The sequence below is a fragment of the Eumetopias jubatus genome, unplaced genomic scaffold (genome assembly GCF_037043125.1).
Source record: "Eumetopias jubatus isolate StellerSeaLion01/CBP00866 unplaced genomic scaffold, mEumJub1_p1.0 scaffold_1, whole genome shotgun sequence".
NCBI lineage: Eukaryota > Metazoa > Chordata > Mammalia > Carnivora > Otariidae > Eumetopias > Eumetopias jubatus.
The window spans coordinates 149,088,591-149,107,497 of record NW_028274807.1 but is presented as its reverse complement, the minus strand read 5'-3'; positions in this window follow the sequence as shown (position 1 = coordinate 149,107,497).

Genomic DNA, 18,907 nt, shown 5'->3' with positions numbered 1-18,907 from the left:
GCTAAGGCATGAATCTACACGCACCCCAGATGTAAACGAGGGGAGGGAAGCCCATGAGAAGGAGGAATTGGAGCTCTGACCATGTGGGGATTCAGCTAAGGTATCTGGTGGTCTGAAAGAGGTGGCAGGGGGCAGGAAAGGGCTGGAAAGGGCCCCAGACCCCATTTAATTGAAGCAAGAGCATGCAGTCAGCAGTCCAGAGCAATCAAAGTGTTTAAGACTAGTGCTTCCTTTGTTCCACCCTCCCCCCCTACTTCCAGTTCAAAGTTGGGTTGAGCACATTGTATTTGCGCATCCATTCAAGACCCCTCTCCTGTATTACTTCCTCTTATTTCTTCCCTTTGCTACCATCATCACTTCACTGCCATTCCCTGGCCCACACAGGCTCCCTCTCTAGTAGAAAAAACAAGTTTTTGAATATGTACACATCTTTGTAAAATGTGTAATATTGCTGTTTGCACCTATGTGTTTTCTGTTTTTATTGCCCCAGGCTTTTCTTTCTCTGTTACTTCTGCTGAGTTATAACTTACAAATGGAAAAGAGCACAGACCCTAGGTGTTCAGCTCAAGGGTTATCGCTAGTTGAAAACCTCTGTATGACCAGGACACAGATCAAGACACCAAGCACCACCAGCATCCCAGAAGCCCCCTCCACGCCCTCTACCTGTCACTGCTGCTTCTCCCCCAGGGTTAACTACTATACTCTCTCACATTGAATTCCCCATGCTAGTTTTGCCTATTTTATTTTATTTTATTATTTCTTTTAAAGATTTTATTTATTTATTTGAGATAGAGAGTGAGAGAGAGAGAGAAAGAGAGCAGGAGCCAGGGGTGGGGCAGAGGGAGAGGGAGAAGCAGACTCCCCGCCGAGCAGGGAACCTTATGTGGGACTCAGTCCCAGGACTCTGGGATCATGACCTGAGCCGAAGGCAGACGCTTAACTGACTGAGCCACCCAGGCGCCCCAGTTTTGCCTAGATTTGATATTTTTAAAAATGGAATCTTCGAATAGAAACTCCTCTATCTGGCTTCTTTTGAACAACTTTGGGTTTGTGAGATTCATCCATATTGCTGTTCGTTCTCATTGTTTTTTGGAATTCCATTGTGTGAATACACCACAATTTATTTATCCATTCTAGTGCAGATGGGTGTTTGGTAGTTTCCAATGTGGGGTTCCCGCATATAGCACTGCTGTGAGCTTTCTAGTGTATGAATTTTGGTGAACGTATGTATGCATTTCTGAGAGGGAGTTGCTGGGAGAGAGTGTTTTTGCTTTTAGTAGACAAGGCCAAAGAGTTTTTCAAAGTGGTTCTACCAAGATATACTCCATCAGCTGTGACTGTTTGAGAGTTCTGGTTTATCCTCCAGCATCCTCCAGTATTCGGTATTTTTATCTTTTTCATTTTAGCCACTTGAGTGGGTGTGCAGAGGTTTCACATTGTGGATTTAATTGGCATTTCCCTGATGACTAATGAAATTGGGCACTTTTTCATGGTTTATTGGCCATTTGTGTATATGTGCTTTTCGTTTATATAAATGGGTATTGTTCTAACTTCTATTCTTTTTCTTATGTTTCTCCCCTAACATTCTGCTTTAGAGCTCTATCCACATTGCGGTGTGGGCAGTTAGTTCTTTGCTTCTGACAGCTGCGGAGCATTCTCTGTTATGCACCCACCACACTTTATTTATCCATTCCCCTAGAGAGGGACGACAGGTGGGCTAGGAGATGGTAATCGGAGGGAAGAGTGGTAACTAGCTTGTGTTTCTATTGCCTTCACTCTGTTCATGCCTGGGGTCGGGGTAGGTGAAGAAGCAAGCTGATCTGGGGTTCAGAACCCACAAACACTCAGGACTAGGCATCTTGGAAGGTGGAGGTACAGGTTGGGGCTGAAAGCAGGAGGCCTGGTGGAAAGCTCCCACAAAAGCCAGGAAGACCCAGAGATGCGTCTCCCTGCCCTCCCCCGCCATCAGTGACTAACTATCTCTGACTCTAGGAGGGGGCATCTGGCAGGAGTGAGAGGCTTGACTGAAAGTAAGGAGATCTAGTGAGACCCCTGTTTCCCTACCCCTGCTAGGTGCTGGAACTCTGGTAAAGGACTGGGGAATTCCACACTGAGATGAGGCTGAGAGAAAAGACCTTTGATCCTGGGCACCCAAACCCCCTTGTCAAGGAGTTCTGCTTGCTCCACATTCATCCCCACACTTTCTCCTTGCCTGTTTCTCCTAGGAAGGCTGTACAAGCTAAGTACCTGCCTCCCCATGTCCCCTGTACCGAGTGCGAGCCACGTGACTCCATGATGGCCACGAGTCCTGAGCACAGTTTCCCTGGGGCGGGGTGGTTTCTGGGAGAGCATTTGCTTTCCTGATAAAAGAGGACAAGAGCAACTAGATGAGCTCTCTTCCCCTTCTTCCTGCCTTGAACGAGGCCACCATACTTGGAGCTGGCAAAGCCATTGCAGAAGCATGGAGGTAGGGCCAGGAGATTTGCAGATGTTGGCCATCTGCAGATGTTGGCTTGCAATGACAGTCAACTGCAAGCCCACAGCTTCATACTTTTCTTTCACTCTGTGTGTGAATGAATGAGACTGATTCTCTGAAGTTGGAGCCAGATTGTGTCTGGTGGGGAGGGATCTGGAAGCCCAGATGCTCTTAATACAGGCTGTTGCCCAGACCTCTTGTTTTTAGCTGCACCCCTCCTCCCCACTTCCAAAGGTACCCAGTGCCCATGCCTGTGCTGGAGTCCCAGAAACATGCTAGAATTTCAAGGAGGACAAGGGGGTCCTTTTTTTTCTTTGGCACCTCTCCTTCTGCGAGCACTTTAAACTCAGCCTTCCGGCTCTGCTAGGTCAACTTGCTGCTCCAACTTCCAAAAAGTTCTGGTTACAACTGCTGTTGCACATTTTTTGTTTTTGTAATGTTTATGCCTTTTTAAATTGTCATTAATATGTCATTTTCATGACAATTCAAGAGGTATTTCATTCCGCTGTATTTTGAAGACAGTCCTGCATTTCAGTTCCCACCCCAGATAATTGTAAGGAGTGATCAGAGGTTCAACCTTCATGGGTTGTCAGGGCTCTCCTCCGGAGAGATTTTGCTTTATTTTGGAGCTCAAGCAGTTGAGACCTTCTATCTTGGGAGGGACAGAGAAAAAGAGAAGTGTACTCACTGTCAAGGGCAAGGACATGTTTCCATGGGGGTGTTCATCACCTAAATGATGAACAGGCTAACTCTTTCATCTGCGGGACTGTTGCCAGGTGGGATATGCTGTCTCCCACATGTTCTCTCTGCCCTAGTCTCTGTCTCTCTCTCACACACACACGCACATGCACACACATACACACACAACGCACACTGCCCCTTGCTGGTGCTGACTCCCCAATAGCCCACATGATGCTGGGTCTGCAAACGAGGAAGAGCTGCCCCTTCCTCAAGTCACTCGACTGCCATCTGCTGGGGAGTTGAGAGAAAAAAGACATAAATCTGATGTCTAGGAATGTGCATCCTGCCTCAGGATTGTGTGAAGTCCAAGTGTACGTGGCAGCCTACCTGTTCCATCTCCTCCCTATAAAATACTTCCCCTCTCCCATCATCAGCTCTGGCCATTATAGGGAACTAGAGAGCAGGGCTTGGAGGGCCAGAAGCTTAGATCAGATTATTACTCTCCATGTGACCTTGGATGAGACACAAAACCTTTCTGGACCTTACTTTACTCATATATAAATGGAATAACTATATACCCACCCACCTCATTGGGTTGTTGACAGGATCAAGTGAAATAACTTCTGGAAAACTGTTTGAGAAATGGAATACTTATGGGTGAAATTGATATTCGTACTCATGAAAGCCTATTCACCTTTGCCTTTGGTTGGGTTCCCCAGAAACAGACTCTGAGGTGGAGACTTGCATGCAAGTGGTTTCTAGGGATGCGCTTGGGAACCACATTCTCAGGATGTGAGGGAACCGGGGTTGGGCAGTGGGAAGAGTTACCTCCAATGCAGTTGTGGCAAAGGTCTCAGCTAAGCCCACAGGAGACCCTGGAGCTGGATAACCCCCTTGGAGTCTTCCCAAAAATTGAGACCAGAGGAGATGGAGCAAGTTTTGCTACCTCTACTTCAACCAGTCGTGGTGTTAGGCTGCTCCTGCCAAGAGGCCATAACCTTAGGCAAAGCAGTTCCCATGAGGCAAGGGCGACACCAGGAAAGGGCACAGCTGTGAGCCTTCAGCAGCCACACTCCTGGCAGCTGGAGGGACAACAGGACCTCTATCCAAGAGGGGCTCTGGGAAGCTTTCCACATACCCCTACCTTTGGTTGTATATGTCACGGAGTGTGTTGTTCTTGGTGGCTATGGCATGGCAGGAATAAGGAAAGAGCCGAAGATGGATTCTGCACACTGCAGAACCTCTGTGGGTTTGGGTACTGGAGAGTAAGAAGCACCAGGCTGCTGTGGCTGGGGTGGGGTCTCCTTAGCATTAGCCCTTCCACTCAGCTGGCCTTTCTGACAGCTTTACCTGCACGAAGTGTATCCCAAGTCCACGTAGGGCAACCTGATTCCCCATGTTCCATCCCATTCTGTGGGGAACACGTGGTCCCCCTGAGTTCTGCCTCCTTCAGAACGGTGACATGGTTGCCCTGTGTGCTGACATAGCTCATATCAGTGCAGTGGTGGAGTGGAGGAACGGGTTCCATATGAGAGATTCAGAGGTTGCAGACAGGATACTGACCCCTGAATGCAGCCCACAGATGTAGTTTCTTTTTGGGGAGTGAGGCAGATACAGCGTGTCAAACAGTTTACACTACTGTGAATGTCTTTTGCTGGGACATACACTCTCTGGTTCTCTTTGATTTCCACCATTCCTTGTTGTATTATATTTATTAATACAATGCTTTTCAGGCATTTGAGGTTTTCTTTCCTGGAGGAGGGCCAAGCAGCCCTGCAAGAACTCTGGATCACCCAATGTGGTCATGTGAACTAGGATCAGCAGTAGGCAGATGCTGACAGGAGGACTGGGAATTCTGGGCTTGAGCAGGCTGCGGGTTGTGATGAGCAAGCAGGTCAGGGGCAGAAATTGCCCAGGGATTGTGGTTGGTCTGGGGGATGATGCTGGTTAGAGAGGACCTGGTGAGCTGTGCTCAGAGCTGGAGAATCCCACCAGATGGGCACTGTGCTTGGGCACTGACTCTCTACCACACCTTATTTTTATATGCTAAAGAAGCATTTTTATTGATATATATAATATGGATGAATCTCAGATGTGTGATGTTAGGTGAAGGAAACCAGCCTCACAAGGTTACATATACTATATAATTCCATTTATATGACATTCTGGAGAAGGGAAAATTAAAGGAACAGTGATTGCCAAGGGGTTGGGTGTGGAGGGAGGGCTGTGCTTGAATACAAAGGGATAGCATGAAGGGGAGAATGTTTTAGGATGATGGAACTTTCTGAATTTTGACCATGGTGGTGGCTCTGCATTTGTCAACACTCAGAACTGTACGCCAAAAACATGAATTTGCCTGCATATAAATTAAAATATGAATAAACTAAAAATTTAAAAATAAAAACTAAGACATCCTTACCTTTTTGAACAGAAGTGGTACTTCCTTCAGGAATGTGTGAGTAGGTGGGTGTACAAGTGGAAGAGAAACAGGTATGTGTGAATTTTGAAGAGATGGTGGTCAGAGCCACTGTTCTGAGCCCCAAAGAGCCGGAGTAGTCCCTGAACTTCAGGTATTCAATCCCTACTGCTCTGTATATGAGCTTGAACTAGAGGCTCTGGTTGCCCAGAAACAGGGGTCGTGGACTTTGAAGCAAAAGACTGTTTTTTTTTTTTTTTTTTTTGGTTTGATTTTTGGTTCTGCTTTGTTTTGTTTTGTGGCGATGTTGCTGTTTTTCCAGTGAGATATTTCTCTCTCCAGTACTGCAGTGATAGAGAAGAGGGGAGGGAGGCAGCAGATGAGTCCCGGCCGCACTTAGGGAACCTCTGAGCCTCCCCAGCCCCTGCCCTACCCCAGCATCTGCAGCGTCCTAAAAATACAAAATGCTATGGTTACAGAAAGAGGACTGGATGGAGGGTCAGCCACTCCAATTGATTCAATCCCTGGTGCTGTGCAGAATAACAGCCAGACTCCTCTGGGCCTCAGTTTCCCCATTTCTAAGAGAAAAGCCTTGGGATGATGAAATCCTCTTGTAACATTCGGCAAGTGGTAAGGAAGGAAGGAAGCCCCTAAATCCGCAGGCACCGAGGAGGGACTCTGCCTGGGGCTTCCATCCTCATCTCTGCCCTGGGTGGCGCGAGTCCTGGGGGACCCCGGCTGCCACTCTGCCTACCTCACGTCATCAGTACATTCCCAAGAGAAGAGGATGAATGGAGGTGCCAGAACTGACAAGAGAATTCAGAAGACTTTGTAGGGAAATTGGGTTTTTCACTGGAAGTCAGTGCTTTGGGCCAGAAAATGCTCAGAACTGGCAGTGACTAACAAAAGCTGCCTCTTGTCTCCAAGCGTATCAAGAGGCAGGGGCTGGAGTGCAAGCTTCTCGAGTGATCGCTGACAGGAGAACAGAAGAGCTGCCTCCCACTCTTACTGGCTCAGAGCATCCAGGCTGCCAGGGCTGAGACGGCAAACACGCCAGCCCCTCGCCTTTTGTGGTGGGAGACAGGCCCAGGACAAGCAGCAATCTGCCTAGTGCCTGTAAGTGGCTGTGGCCACTGCCGGGGTTCCTGGGGGAGGGTGTGGGGACATGGCACCCCAGATGTGCACTGTGGGAGCGTGAGTCTCCTCTCGACTCATCTGTTGATGGAGGCAGCTTTGTAATTTCTGAGGGCTGTGGACACAGGATTCCTATGGCCACCCCCATTCTGGGAGAAGAATGCTGGGGACTAGATCAGCCACACTTCCCAGGGGGCTTGGCTTCAGCCTGGGCTGACACTAGGGCCACACTCTCATCTATCAGTGGACCTTTAGAGGGGAAGATAAGGGTGAACACAGGCTTGGCTTTTGTTCTTTTCAGAAATTCCTATTGAATGGCTCTCACTTGTCCCCAGGGTCCAGATCTCAGCTGAAATCCCTTCAATTTATAGCCCCAGGCCCCAGCTGCCAGCTGGAATGCCCTTCCCAGACAGATAAACATCCAACAGGAACGTCTTCTATGGTTGTATCCAGGCCTCTGGGGGTGGAGAGCAGGGAGCCCCTCTCCATCTGTCTCTGGCTCACATACCTGGTCCATATCTATTGGCCCACAATTAGGAGCAAAAAAGAACCTATGATGGTTTCTGGTGCCATCTAATCCCTGCTTGTAATGGACATAGTGGGTCAGGCACTCAGCTTCCCCGTCAGCATCCTTCTGGTATACCTTTCTGTACCCAAGCCAGAAACTAGATTTCTTAGATTCTTTTGCAGATTGAACTTTGGATTTGAATTTAGGTCCCACCAATTAGATGTGCTACAGGAAATTTGAATAGCAGAAACCATCTTCCTAATGCTTTGGCTGTTACTACTGGCAAGCATGGTCAGGGAGATGTTGGGCTTTTCTCTCACAGTATTACAGTGATGTGGGATGTGATTTGTGGGTAGGAAGAGGCAACATGCAGCACTCACAGTGGCTCCCTGATCATAGTGGATTAAAATGGCTGCAGATTCTTTGCAAAACCCCATCAAGAGACAGAGTATGTTTTACTTCTACTATCTGTTCCTCTGAAGTCTGAATTGTCCTGGTGACTTGCTCTGACCAATAGAATGTAGCAGAAGAGATGCTGTGTAACTTCAGGGGCTGTACCTTAAGAGGTCTGGCTCCTGTAAGCATAATTTTGAGATTCATCCACATTGTTGTATATATCAATAGTTCATTCCTTTTTATTGCTGAGTAGTATTCCACTGTATGGTTGTATTACAGTCTGTTTATCCTGTTGATGGACATTTGGTTTGTTTCTAGTTTTTAGTTTTCATAAATAAAGCTGCTATGAACATTTGGTATAAGTCTTTGTATAAATATGTGCTATTTTTCCCTCTAGGTAAAAATATCTAGGAGTGAAATGGCTGGCTCATATGGTAGATATATAAAGTTTTTAAGAAATTATCAAATTGTTTTCCAAAGTGGTTGTACCATTTTACATTCCCACCAGCAGTGTATGATAGTTCCACTTTCTCCACATACTTCCCAACATGTGGTCTGGTTCCTTTTTTTTAAAATTTAACTCTGTATGTATGGTATATCATTGTAGTTTTAATTTGCATTTCCCTAATGACTAATGATGTAGAGTATCTTTTTGTGTGCTTACTTGCTATCCTTATACCTTTTTTCGGTAAAGTGTCTGTTCAAATCTTTTGCCAATTTTTTGGTATTAGTTATTTTCTTATTATTTAATTTTGAGATTTTTAAAAAAACATATTCTAGACCCAAGTCCTTTACTAGATTTGTATTTTGCAGATATTTTCTTCCAGTGTGTGGATTTTCTTTTCATTTTCTTAAATGTCTTTTTCAGAACAGGAGCTTTACATTTTAATGCTGTATAATTTATTTATTTTCTTTTTATATATATATTGCTTTTTGTGTTGTAGCTAAGAAATCTTTGCCTAACTAAGGTCAAAAAATATTTCTTCTATATTTTCTTCTAGAAGTTTTATAATTTTAGGGTTTACAGTCCACTTAGGGTTAATCTTCATATATGATGCAAAGTATGGATTGAGGTTCTTTTTCTTTGCATACGATGTCCAATCGTTCCAGCACTGTTTTTTTAGAAAACCATTCTCTCTCCACTGAATTGCTGTTGTCAAAAATCAATTCACCATATACATGTGGATCTATTTTTGGGCTCTCTATTCTGTTCCATTAATCTACATGTGTCTCCTGTTATTAATACTGCACTTCTTGATTACTAATGATTTACAGTAAGTGAATCCAGAATGAGAAATTTCCAACTTTTTTCTTGAAAAATATTTTGGCTATTCTAGTTTCTTTGCCTCTTTGTATAAATTTTGGAACCAACTTGTCTATTTTTACAAAAAATTACACTGGGATTGATTGAGAATATCTTGAATCTATAGATCAGTCTGGGGGAGAATTGACATCTTAGCAATGTTGAGTCTTCCAATTCATGAACAACTCAATTCATGAATATTTATTTCTTCTTTGGCTTCTTCCATTGTGTTTTGTAGTTTTCAACTTACATCTCCTGTGCATATTATTTTGTTATATTTAAACCAAGTATTTAATGTTGGTGCTATTGTAAAAATTTTTTAAAATTTCAATTTGTATTTCACCTTGGAGGAAATATCTCAACGTGCTTCAGATCCTTTGGAAATTTTTACTGAGGTTCTATGTCCTTTCATTTTAACGGAGTTTATCTCAAATTCTCTGGTTCACATCTGTCTTGCTAAGGCAACTAAAGAACTTGCTATCTCCAGCTGACCAGATCTAATCAGCATAATATCAAGAATGAAGTATGCTGTTGTGTAGAATGTCAATATGATGATTTCTGCAGACTATATCATTGGAGAGAATAGGCAAGTTTATTAGCCCTGTGGCAAAACTGTGCAATAGTATTGCTAGCCATGCCAGGTAAAAGCAAATTGCTTCTGGTAATCTTTTCAAATTTATATGGAGGAAAAAGCATTTGCAAGGTCAATAGCTACATATGGGTGCCAGGGGCTATGTTGATTTATTCCAGTAAAGCTACTACATGTGAAACAGCAAGTGCCATTAAAGCCACCTCCTGATTAGGTTTACAGTAATTCACAGCAATTCTCCAAGATCCATCTGCCTCCTGCACAGGACAAACTAGTGAGTTAAATGTAATGTGATAGATGTCATTACCTCTGCATTTTTAAAGTCTTTGTTGGTGGCACTATTCTTTTAAATTCCCCCAGGAGTGTGATATTGCTTTTGGTTTACACTCTGGATAAAGATAGCAAATTCAAGGAGCTTTCACTTGACCCTGTCTATTATGATAGTCCTTACACCATTATTTCGAAGAGCCAGTGTGGGGATTTTGCCTGTTGTCAACTATGCCATTCCAACTGTCAGGGGTCAGCAAACTTTTTTGGTAAAGTACCAGATAGTAAATTGTTTGTGGGACAGATAGTTGTCTCCTCCTCTTTCTCAACGCTTTTTAAAAATGTAGCCAACAAACTGGACAACCTCGAAGAAATGAATAAATTCCTAGAAACATATAACCTTCCAAAACTGAATCAAGGAGAAATAGAAAATTTGAACAGACCAATTACTAGCAAAGACGTTGAATCAGTAATCAAAAAACTCCCAAAAACAAAAGTCCAAGACCAGATGCCTTCACAAGTGCATTCTACAAAACATTTAAAGAAGACTTAATACCTATTCTTCTCAAACTGTTCCAAAAAAAAAAAAAAGAATAGAAGAGGAATAAAGTCTTCCAAATTCAGTCTATGAGGCCAGCATTATCTTGATACCAAAACCGGATAAAGACATTACCAAAAAAAAAAAAGAGAAAACTATAGGCCAATATCTTTGATGAACATAGTTGCAAAAATCCTTAACAAAGTATTAGCAAACCGAATCCAATGATACATTAAGAAAATCATTCACTACAATTGAATGGGATTTCTTTCAGGGAAGTAAAAAGAAAAAAAAAGAAAGAAAAGATAGGAACCTTTCTTAGCTTTCAGGCTATGCCAAAAGATTCCCCCAAAACCAAAGAACAAATAAAACAAACAAAACAAAATGAAACTCCAACAACAACAACAATAACAAAACAGAAAGAAGAAAAAGGCAAAAGGCCCGATTTGGCCCACAGACCATACTTTGTTAATCCCTGGTCTAGACCAATGCTGCCCAATAAAACTTCCAGTGACAGTGGAAATTTAAATTTAAAAGCTACATGTGGCTAGTAATGACTACATTGAACTACATAGATCTAGATTCAGTAACTAGAGAATGGGTCAGTGAATCTACAGGATCTACTATGATTTGACCTTGATGTTATTCATCATCTGACCCCCATAAACCCCCACTTTGACCAGTAGACCATAGAGGCATTTTGTGTCCCCCCCAAATTAATGTCAAACACAGTCAGTGTTTTGTAAACTTTGAAAGGTCTGGGTATTTCCTTTTTCCCAGTACACAGTTACTATAGTAAATGCTTGCAGATCAAAAAGCCTGGTAGAAGATTTACAGTATATACTTATGGAGCTCTGCAATACCATTCTTCAAGGAGAATTTGTCTTCCTTTCAAGTGAAGGGATCTTAGTCTGTGTTAAGGAGGAGAGGCTTGACTCTTAATTGTAGTGACTCAAGTTATGATTCTGGCCACTGGATCTGGAGTTTTTCCTGTTAAATAGATCAAGTGAATTTTAGTAGGCTTCCCATCTATTTCATTCCCATTAATTAGCCATCCTCAATGATTGCTACGTTGAAAATTATTTTGATTACCTCTTCTCCTTTGCTGCCTATTATAGTAAAAGTACACTCCCCTGTCTTTTAATTAGGGCAGTTACACACTGCCTTTTGGCCTCTGCTACTCTGGAATTCCATCATCCCACTGAAATCAAGGCACCCAGGTCACTGACAGCATATACCATCATTATACCTGATTGCAGAAGACAGACACTACAGAGCTTTTCAAAGATGCTGGTACTCCCCCCTCATTAGTGTATTTTTCAATGCCTTGGAGAAGGGAAGGCTCTTTGTCTATTTGGAGGGTTAGATTGGGAAGGGCTGATATGTAGGTCACACATAATAAATCTACTCCAACATTTCATGCTAGGGAACTTTCTAATATTATGTTAGGGAAGTTCTGTCATCTCAACTTTATTAGATGTAGGCCACCATTGACTCCAAGTGGCACAGGCTGAGCATTCTTCTCCTTTTGCCAGGCTGTCAGCTAGAGGTGGTGGGGTGGTGGCAGTCTAATCAGTGGTTGGGCTGAGTTTGAGGCTTTCTTTTATTGGCTTTATGTCTTCCTTTTGTGCTGTCCTTCTGAGGGAATCAATTTCCTGCAGCTTTCAGTTGTATTCCACTGTTATTTTTATAGGACACTTGCTAGCATGATGGTGGGCAGCAGGGAGGGAAACATCCTTTGATGTATTGACTTAGCCTCAGTCTTGGGAGGGTATGTGAACCTGGATCTTGGGAATGTAGCCTTCAAAATTGTTCCTGCCTCTCCATAGAATGCTGGGTCTCCCACATATTCCTGTCTCCCCTTGCCCCCATGGAGTTTTTGTTTGTCTGTTTGTTTTGTCTCCCAGCTGTAGTGGGTTTCCACCATGCTCTCAGGTTCATATTTTGTCCTTCCCATTGCAGAATAAGCCTTTGTTTTTAAGAAGAGATTAGGGAGCACTGGTCTGGGTGGAGTTTTGGTAGTGGCTGCTGTTCTTCTTCCCCAGCCAGCACTAGGGAAGGAGCTTTATCAAGATTCTTCTTAGTCTCCCTTGTGAAAGTCAGGTGGAGTTCCTGTAGAAAAAAGATGCAAGAGGATGTGAACCCCTATTTCTGGGCCCCTCCAAGAACTTTACACCCTCAAGCTTCTCACTGGCTTATATTTCAAGGATCTGTCCCTGTTACACAAACGCTCAGATCTTGTTCTTCCTTACAGAGCCTGTCTCAATCCAGATATTGGCTTAGTTGTTGCCTGTGAACTGCATTCTCTTAGTTGTCTGCTAATAACAGAAACAGGATTATGATGCCCACTCTCACTGCCACTGATCAACATTGCTCAGGAGGCCCTCAATGCATTAAGAGAAGAAAGGAAATGGAGGCTGAAGGGCTGAAAGGAAGACACAAAACATTTACTTACAAAAGTCAGACTGTCTACAAGGAAAATCTAAGAGAATGTGCAAACATAGCACTAGTAAGAGTTCAAAAGGTTTCCAGATACAAGATCAACATTTGAAAATCAATAGCATTCCTGTCCAATAGCAAAAATCATGGGAGTTACTCATAAAAGGTAAAATGTACCTTTCTGCTATCATCTGAATATTTGTGTCCTCCTAAAATACGTTTGCTGAAATCCTAATCCTTAAGGTGATGGCAATAGGAGGTGGGTCTTTGGGAGTGGGATTAGAGCCCTTACAAAAGAGACCCCAAAGAGTTCCCTAGCCCCTTCCTCTATGTGAGAATACAATGAGAAATCTGTAATCCAGAAGAAGACTCTCAGCTAACTATGCTGGCACCCTGATCTTGGACTTGCAGCTTCCAGAACTGTCTGAACTAAATTTCTGTGGTTCATAGGCCCTACTTCTATAGTATTTTGTTACAACAGCCTGAATGAAGTAAGATATTTTCATAATAGCAACCCAGTATTTCCTAGTAATAAATATAATAAAAACTTGCAAGTATTTTATGAAAATTAACATTCAGATATTATTGAAGGACATAAAGATCTGAATAAATGGATAACTATATTTTGATATTGGGTTGGAAGACTGAATATTTTCAAGATGCCATTTCTTTCCTAATAATCTATGAATTCACTATATTTTCAATAAATATTCTAGCAGGTGATTTTGTGGAAGAAATAATAATTCAAAAATTCATATGGAAAATGAAAAGGCCAGGACAGTAATAAAATTCTGAGTAAGACCAGGAAAGGGAGACTGCTTGCCAGAGTTACTAGAATAATTTACATAGTGTAAATAGTAATTTACATTGTGTGTTACAAGTATAGGGACAGAGAAGTAGGTTAGTGGGATTGCACAGAGTGCCCATAAACAGATCCAAGCATATGTAGGAACTTGATACTATATATGTCAGAGGTGGTATTTCAAATCACTTGGGGTGTGGAAGGCTCTCAAAAAAAAAACGATATTGAGGGGGGAGGAGCTAGATGGTGGAGGAATAGGAGACCCAAATTTCGTCTGGTCCGAGGAATTCAGCTAGATAGGGATCAAACCATTCTGAACACCTATGAACTCAACAGGAGATCGAAGAAAATAATAGCAGCAACTCTCTGAACAGAAAAGCGACCACTTTCTGGAAGGTAGGACGTGCGGAGAAGTGAATCCGAGGCGATATTCGGGAGGATAGACGGCAGGGGAGGGGACCTCCCTTGGCCGCTTCTGGCAAGTGATAGAGGAGCAGAGCACAAAATCGGAACTTTTAGAAGTTGGCTGTACTGAGGGACGTCACTCCAGTAGCTAAGCAGGGGGTGGAACACTTGCTGGGACAGTGTAGTCTCAGGACCCTCAGGGTCACAGAAAGACCAGGGGTGCCTGAGTGCAGCAGAGCTCCCAGGTATCGGAGAGGGGAAGCTGGCTGCAGAAACGGAGCCGAGGCATGGGCTCTCAGCTCGGGGTTGCCATAAACCATGATCCGGGGCACGGTCGGGCCACTGCTCTTCCAGCAGGGACCCAACAAGCGGCAGATCCGGGGAGACTCCCCTTCCTCCCCCAGGAGGAGTGGCATGGGAGCGCACTGCAGGGATCTGCTGGGTTTGGAGACTCCGCACGGGGTCGGGTGCCAGAAATAGAAATACTCAGTCACAGGCCGGGTGAGCACGGAGTGCAGCCAGAGACCGGGGTTATGGAAGTGATTGACTGCTTTTCTCTGGGGGCGCCTTGAGGAATGGGGCCCCGAGTTCTTGGCTCCACCAGGGTGGAGATTGGGAGGCCGCCATTTTCACTCTCGTCCTCCAACGCTGGACGGAAACCTTGCAGGGAACAAAAGTCCCCAAAAGCAAACCCCAGCAGATTACTTAGCCCGGACCGGCAAGGGCGAGGCAATTCCTCCTCCCGCAAAGACATTTGGGGACCACGGCAACAGGTCCCTCCCCCAGAAGATCAGCAAGAACAGCTAGTCAAGACCAAGTTTACCGATCAATGAGAAAGGCAGAACTCCAGCACTAGGGGAATACTGCACATAGAATTCATGGCTTTTTTCCCCCATGATTCTTTAGTCTTTCAAAGTTAATTTTTTTCTTTTCTTTTTTCTTTTTCTATTTTTTTTTGAATTTTTCTTTTTCCCTTTTTCAACCAACATCTTATCAATCCCTTTTTTAAAAATCTTTTTTATCTTTCATTTTTGGAGTCATATTCTATCCCTTCATTGTAGTTAACCTTATTTTTTGTATATATATAAGTTGTTTTCTCTTTAAAATTTTGGGATACAGTTTCTTCTAACAGACCAAAATATACCTTAAATCTCTAGTGTATGGCTTTGTTCTAGTCTCCTGCCTGATCACATTCTCTCTCTCTTTTTTTAAATTTCTCTTCTTTCTTTTTTCAACCAACTTGTCTTATCAATTCCTTTTATAAAATCTTTTATAATTTTCATCTTTACAGTCATATTCCATCCCTTCATCATATTTACCCTTATTTTTGTACATATATAAGTTTTTCTTTCTTCAAAATTTTGGGAGGTAGTTTCTTCTAACAGACCAAAATATGCCCAAAATCTAGTGTGTGGCACTGATCTCTTCACCAGCCTGATCGTATTTGATCATATTCTTTTTTTTTTTCTTCTTCTTTTTCTTTTTCCTTTCTTTCCCCCCAGTTTCAGGTCTCTTCTGATTTGTTTAGTGTACATTTTTCTGGGGTCATTGTAACCCTGTTAGCATTTTGTTCTCTCATTCATCTATTCTCCTCTGGACAAAATGACAAGATGAAAAAACTCACCTCAAAAAAAAGAACAGGAGCCAGTACCAACTGCCAGGGACCTAATCAATATGGACATTAGTAAGATGTTAGAACTAGAGTTCAGAATGACGATTATAAAGATACTAGCTGGGCTTGAAAAAGGCATGGAAGATACTAGAGAAACCCTCTCTGGAGAAATAAAAGAGCTAAAATCTAACCAAGTCAAAATCAAGAAGGCTATTAATGAGGGGCAATAAAAAATGGGGGCTCTAATTGCTAGGATAAATGAGGCAGAAGAGAGAATTAGTGATATAGAAGACGAAATGATGGAGAATAAAGAAGCTGAGAAAAAGAGAGATAAACAACTACTGGATCATGAGGGCAGGATTCGAGAGATAAGTGATACCATAATATGAAACAATAATAGAGTAATTGGGATCCCAGAAGAAGAAGAAAGAGAAAGAGGGGCAGAAGGTATATTGGAGCAAAATATAGCAGAGAACTTCCCTAATTTGGGGAAGGAAACAGACATCAAAGTCCAGGAGGCACAGAGAACCCCCCTCAAAATCAATAAAAATAGGTCAACACCCTGATATCTAATAGTAAAACTTACAAGTCTCAGAGACAAAGAGAAAATCCTGAAAGCAGCTTGGGACAAGAGGTCTGTAACCTACAATGGTAGAAACATTAGATTGGCAACAGACCTATCCACAGAGACCTGGCATGCCAGAAAGGACTGGCATGATATATTCAGAACACTAAACGAGAAAAATATGCAGCCAAGAATACTATATCCAGCTAGGCTGTCACTGAAAATAGAAGGAGAAATAAAAAGCTTCCAGGACAAACAAAAACTAAAAGAATGTGCAAATACGAAACCAGCCCTACAAGAAATATTGAAAGGGGTCCTCTAAGGAAAGAGAGAGCCTAAAAGTAACATAGACCAGAAAGGAACAGAGACAATATACAATAACAGTCACCGTACAGGCAATACAATGGCACTAAATTCATACCTTTCAATAGTTACCCTGAATGTAAATGGGCTAAATGCCCCAATCAAAAGACACAGGCTATCAGATTGGATAAAAAAACAAGACCCATTGATATGCTGTCTGCAAGAGACTCAATTTAGACGCAAAGACACCCCCAGATTGAAAGTGAGGGGGTGGAAAACCATTTACCATGCTAACAGACACCAAAAGAAAGCTGGGGTGGCAATCCTTATATCAGACAAATTAGATTTTAAACCAAAGACTATAATAAGAGATGAGGAAAGGCACTATATCCTATTTAAAGAGTCTATCCAACAAGAAGATCTAACAATTGTAAGTATCTATGCCCCTAACATGGGAGCAGCCAACTATATAAGGCAATTAATAACAAAAGCAGAGAAACACATTGACAACAATACAATAATAGTGGGGGACTTTAACACCCCCTAACTGAAATGCACAGATCATCTAAGCAAAAGATCAACAAGGAAGTAAAGACTTTAAATGACACACTGGACCAAATGGACTTCACAGATATATTCAGAACATTCCATCCCAAAACAACGGAATACACATTCTTCTCTAGTGCCCACGGAACATTCTCCAGAATAGATCACATCCTAGGTCACAAATCAGGTCTCAACTGGTACCAAAAGATTGGGATCATTCCCTGCATATTTTCAGACCACAATGCTTTGAAACTAGAACCCAATCACAAGAGGAAAGTTGGAAAGAACTCAAATACATGGAGGCTAAAGAGCATCTTACTAAAGAATGAATGGGTTAACCAGGAAATTAAAGAAGAATTAAAAAAATTCATGGAAACCAATGAAAATGAAAACAGAACTGCTCAAAATCTTTGGGATGCAGCAAAGGCGGTCCTAAGAGGAAAGTATATAGCAATACAAGCCTTTCTCAAGAAACAAGAAAGGTCTCAAATACACAAACTATCCCTACACCTAAAGGAGTTGGAGAAAGAACAGCAAATAAAGCCTAAACCCAGCAGGAGAAGAGAATTAGTAACGATCAGAGCAGAAATCAATGAAATAGAAACCAAAAGAACAGTAGAAGAGATCAATGAAGCTAGGAGCTGGTTCTTTGAAAGAATTCACAAGATTGATAAACCCCTGGCCAGACTTATCAAAAAGAAAAGAGAAAGGACCTAAAGAAATAAAATCATGAATGAAAGAGGAGAGATCACAACCAACACCAAAGAAATACAAACAATTATAAGAACATATTATGAGCAAGTATATGCCAGCAAATTAGATAATCTGGAAGAAATGGATGCATTCCTAGAGATGTATCAACTACCAAAACTGAACCAGGAATAAATAGAAAACCTGAAGAGACCCATAATCACTAAGGAAGTTGAAGCAGTAATCAAAAATCTCCCAACAAACAAGAGCCCAGCACCAGATGGCTTCCCAGGGGAATTCTACCAAACATTTAAAGAAGAATTAATACCTATTCTTCTGAAACTGTTCCAAAAAATAGAAATGGAAGGAAAACTTCTAAACTCATTTTATGAGGCCAGAATTACCTTGATCCCCAAATCAGACAAAGACCCCAACAAAAAGGATAATTACAGACCAATATCCCTGATGAACATGGATGCAAAAATTCTCACCAAAATACTAGCCAATAGAATCCAACAGTACATTAAAAGGATTATTCACCACGGCCAAGTGGGATTTATTCCTGGGCTGCAAGTTTGGTTCAACATCCACAAATCAATCAATGTGATACATTAATAAAAGAAAGAACAAGAACCATATGATCCTCTCAATAGATGCAGAAAAAGCATTTGACAAAGTACAGCATCCTTTCTTGATTAAAACTCTTCAGAGTATAGGGATAGAGGGTACATACCTCAATATCATAAAAGCCATTTCTGAAAAACCCACAGCGAATATCATTCTCAATGGGGAAAAACTGAGAGCTTTCCCCGTAAGTTCCAGAACATGGTAGGATGTCCACCATCACCACTGCTATTCAACATAGTTCTACAAGTCCTAGCCACAGCAATCAGACAACAGAAAGAAATAAAAGGCATCCGAATTGGCAAAGAGGAAGTCAAACTCTCAGTCTTTGCAGAAGATATGATACTTTATGTGGAAAACCCAAAAGACTCCACCCCAAAACTGCTAGAACTCATACAGGAATTCAGTAAAGTGGCAGGATATAAAATCAATGCACAGAAATCAGTGGCATTCCTATACACCAACAACAAGACAGAAGAAAGAGAAATTAAGGAGTCGATCCCATTTACAATTGCATTCAAAACTATAAGATACCTAGGAATAAATCTAACCAAAAGGCAAAGAATCTGTACTCAGAAAACTATAAAATACTCATGAAAGAAATTGAAGAAGA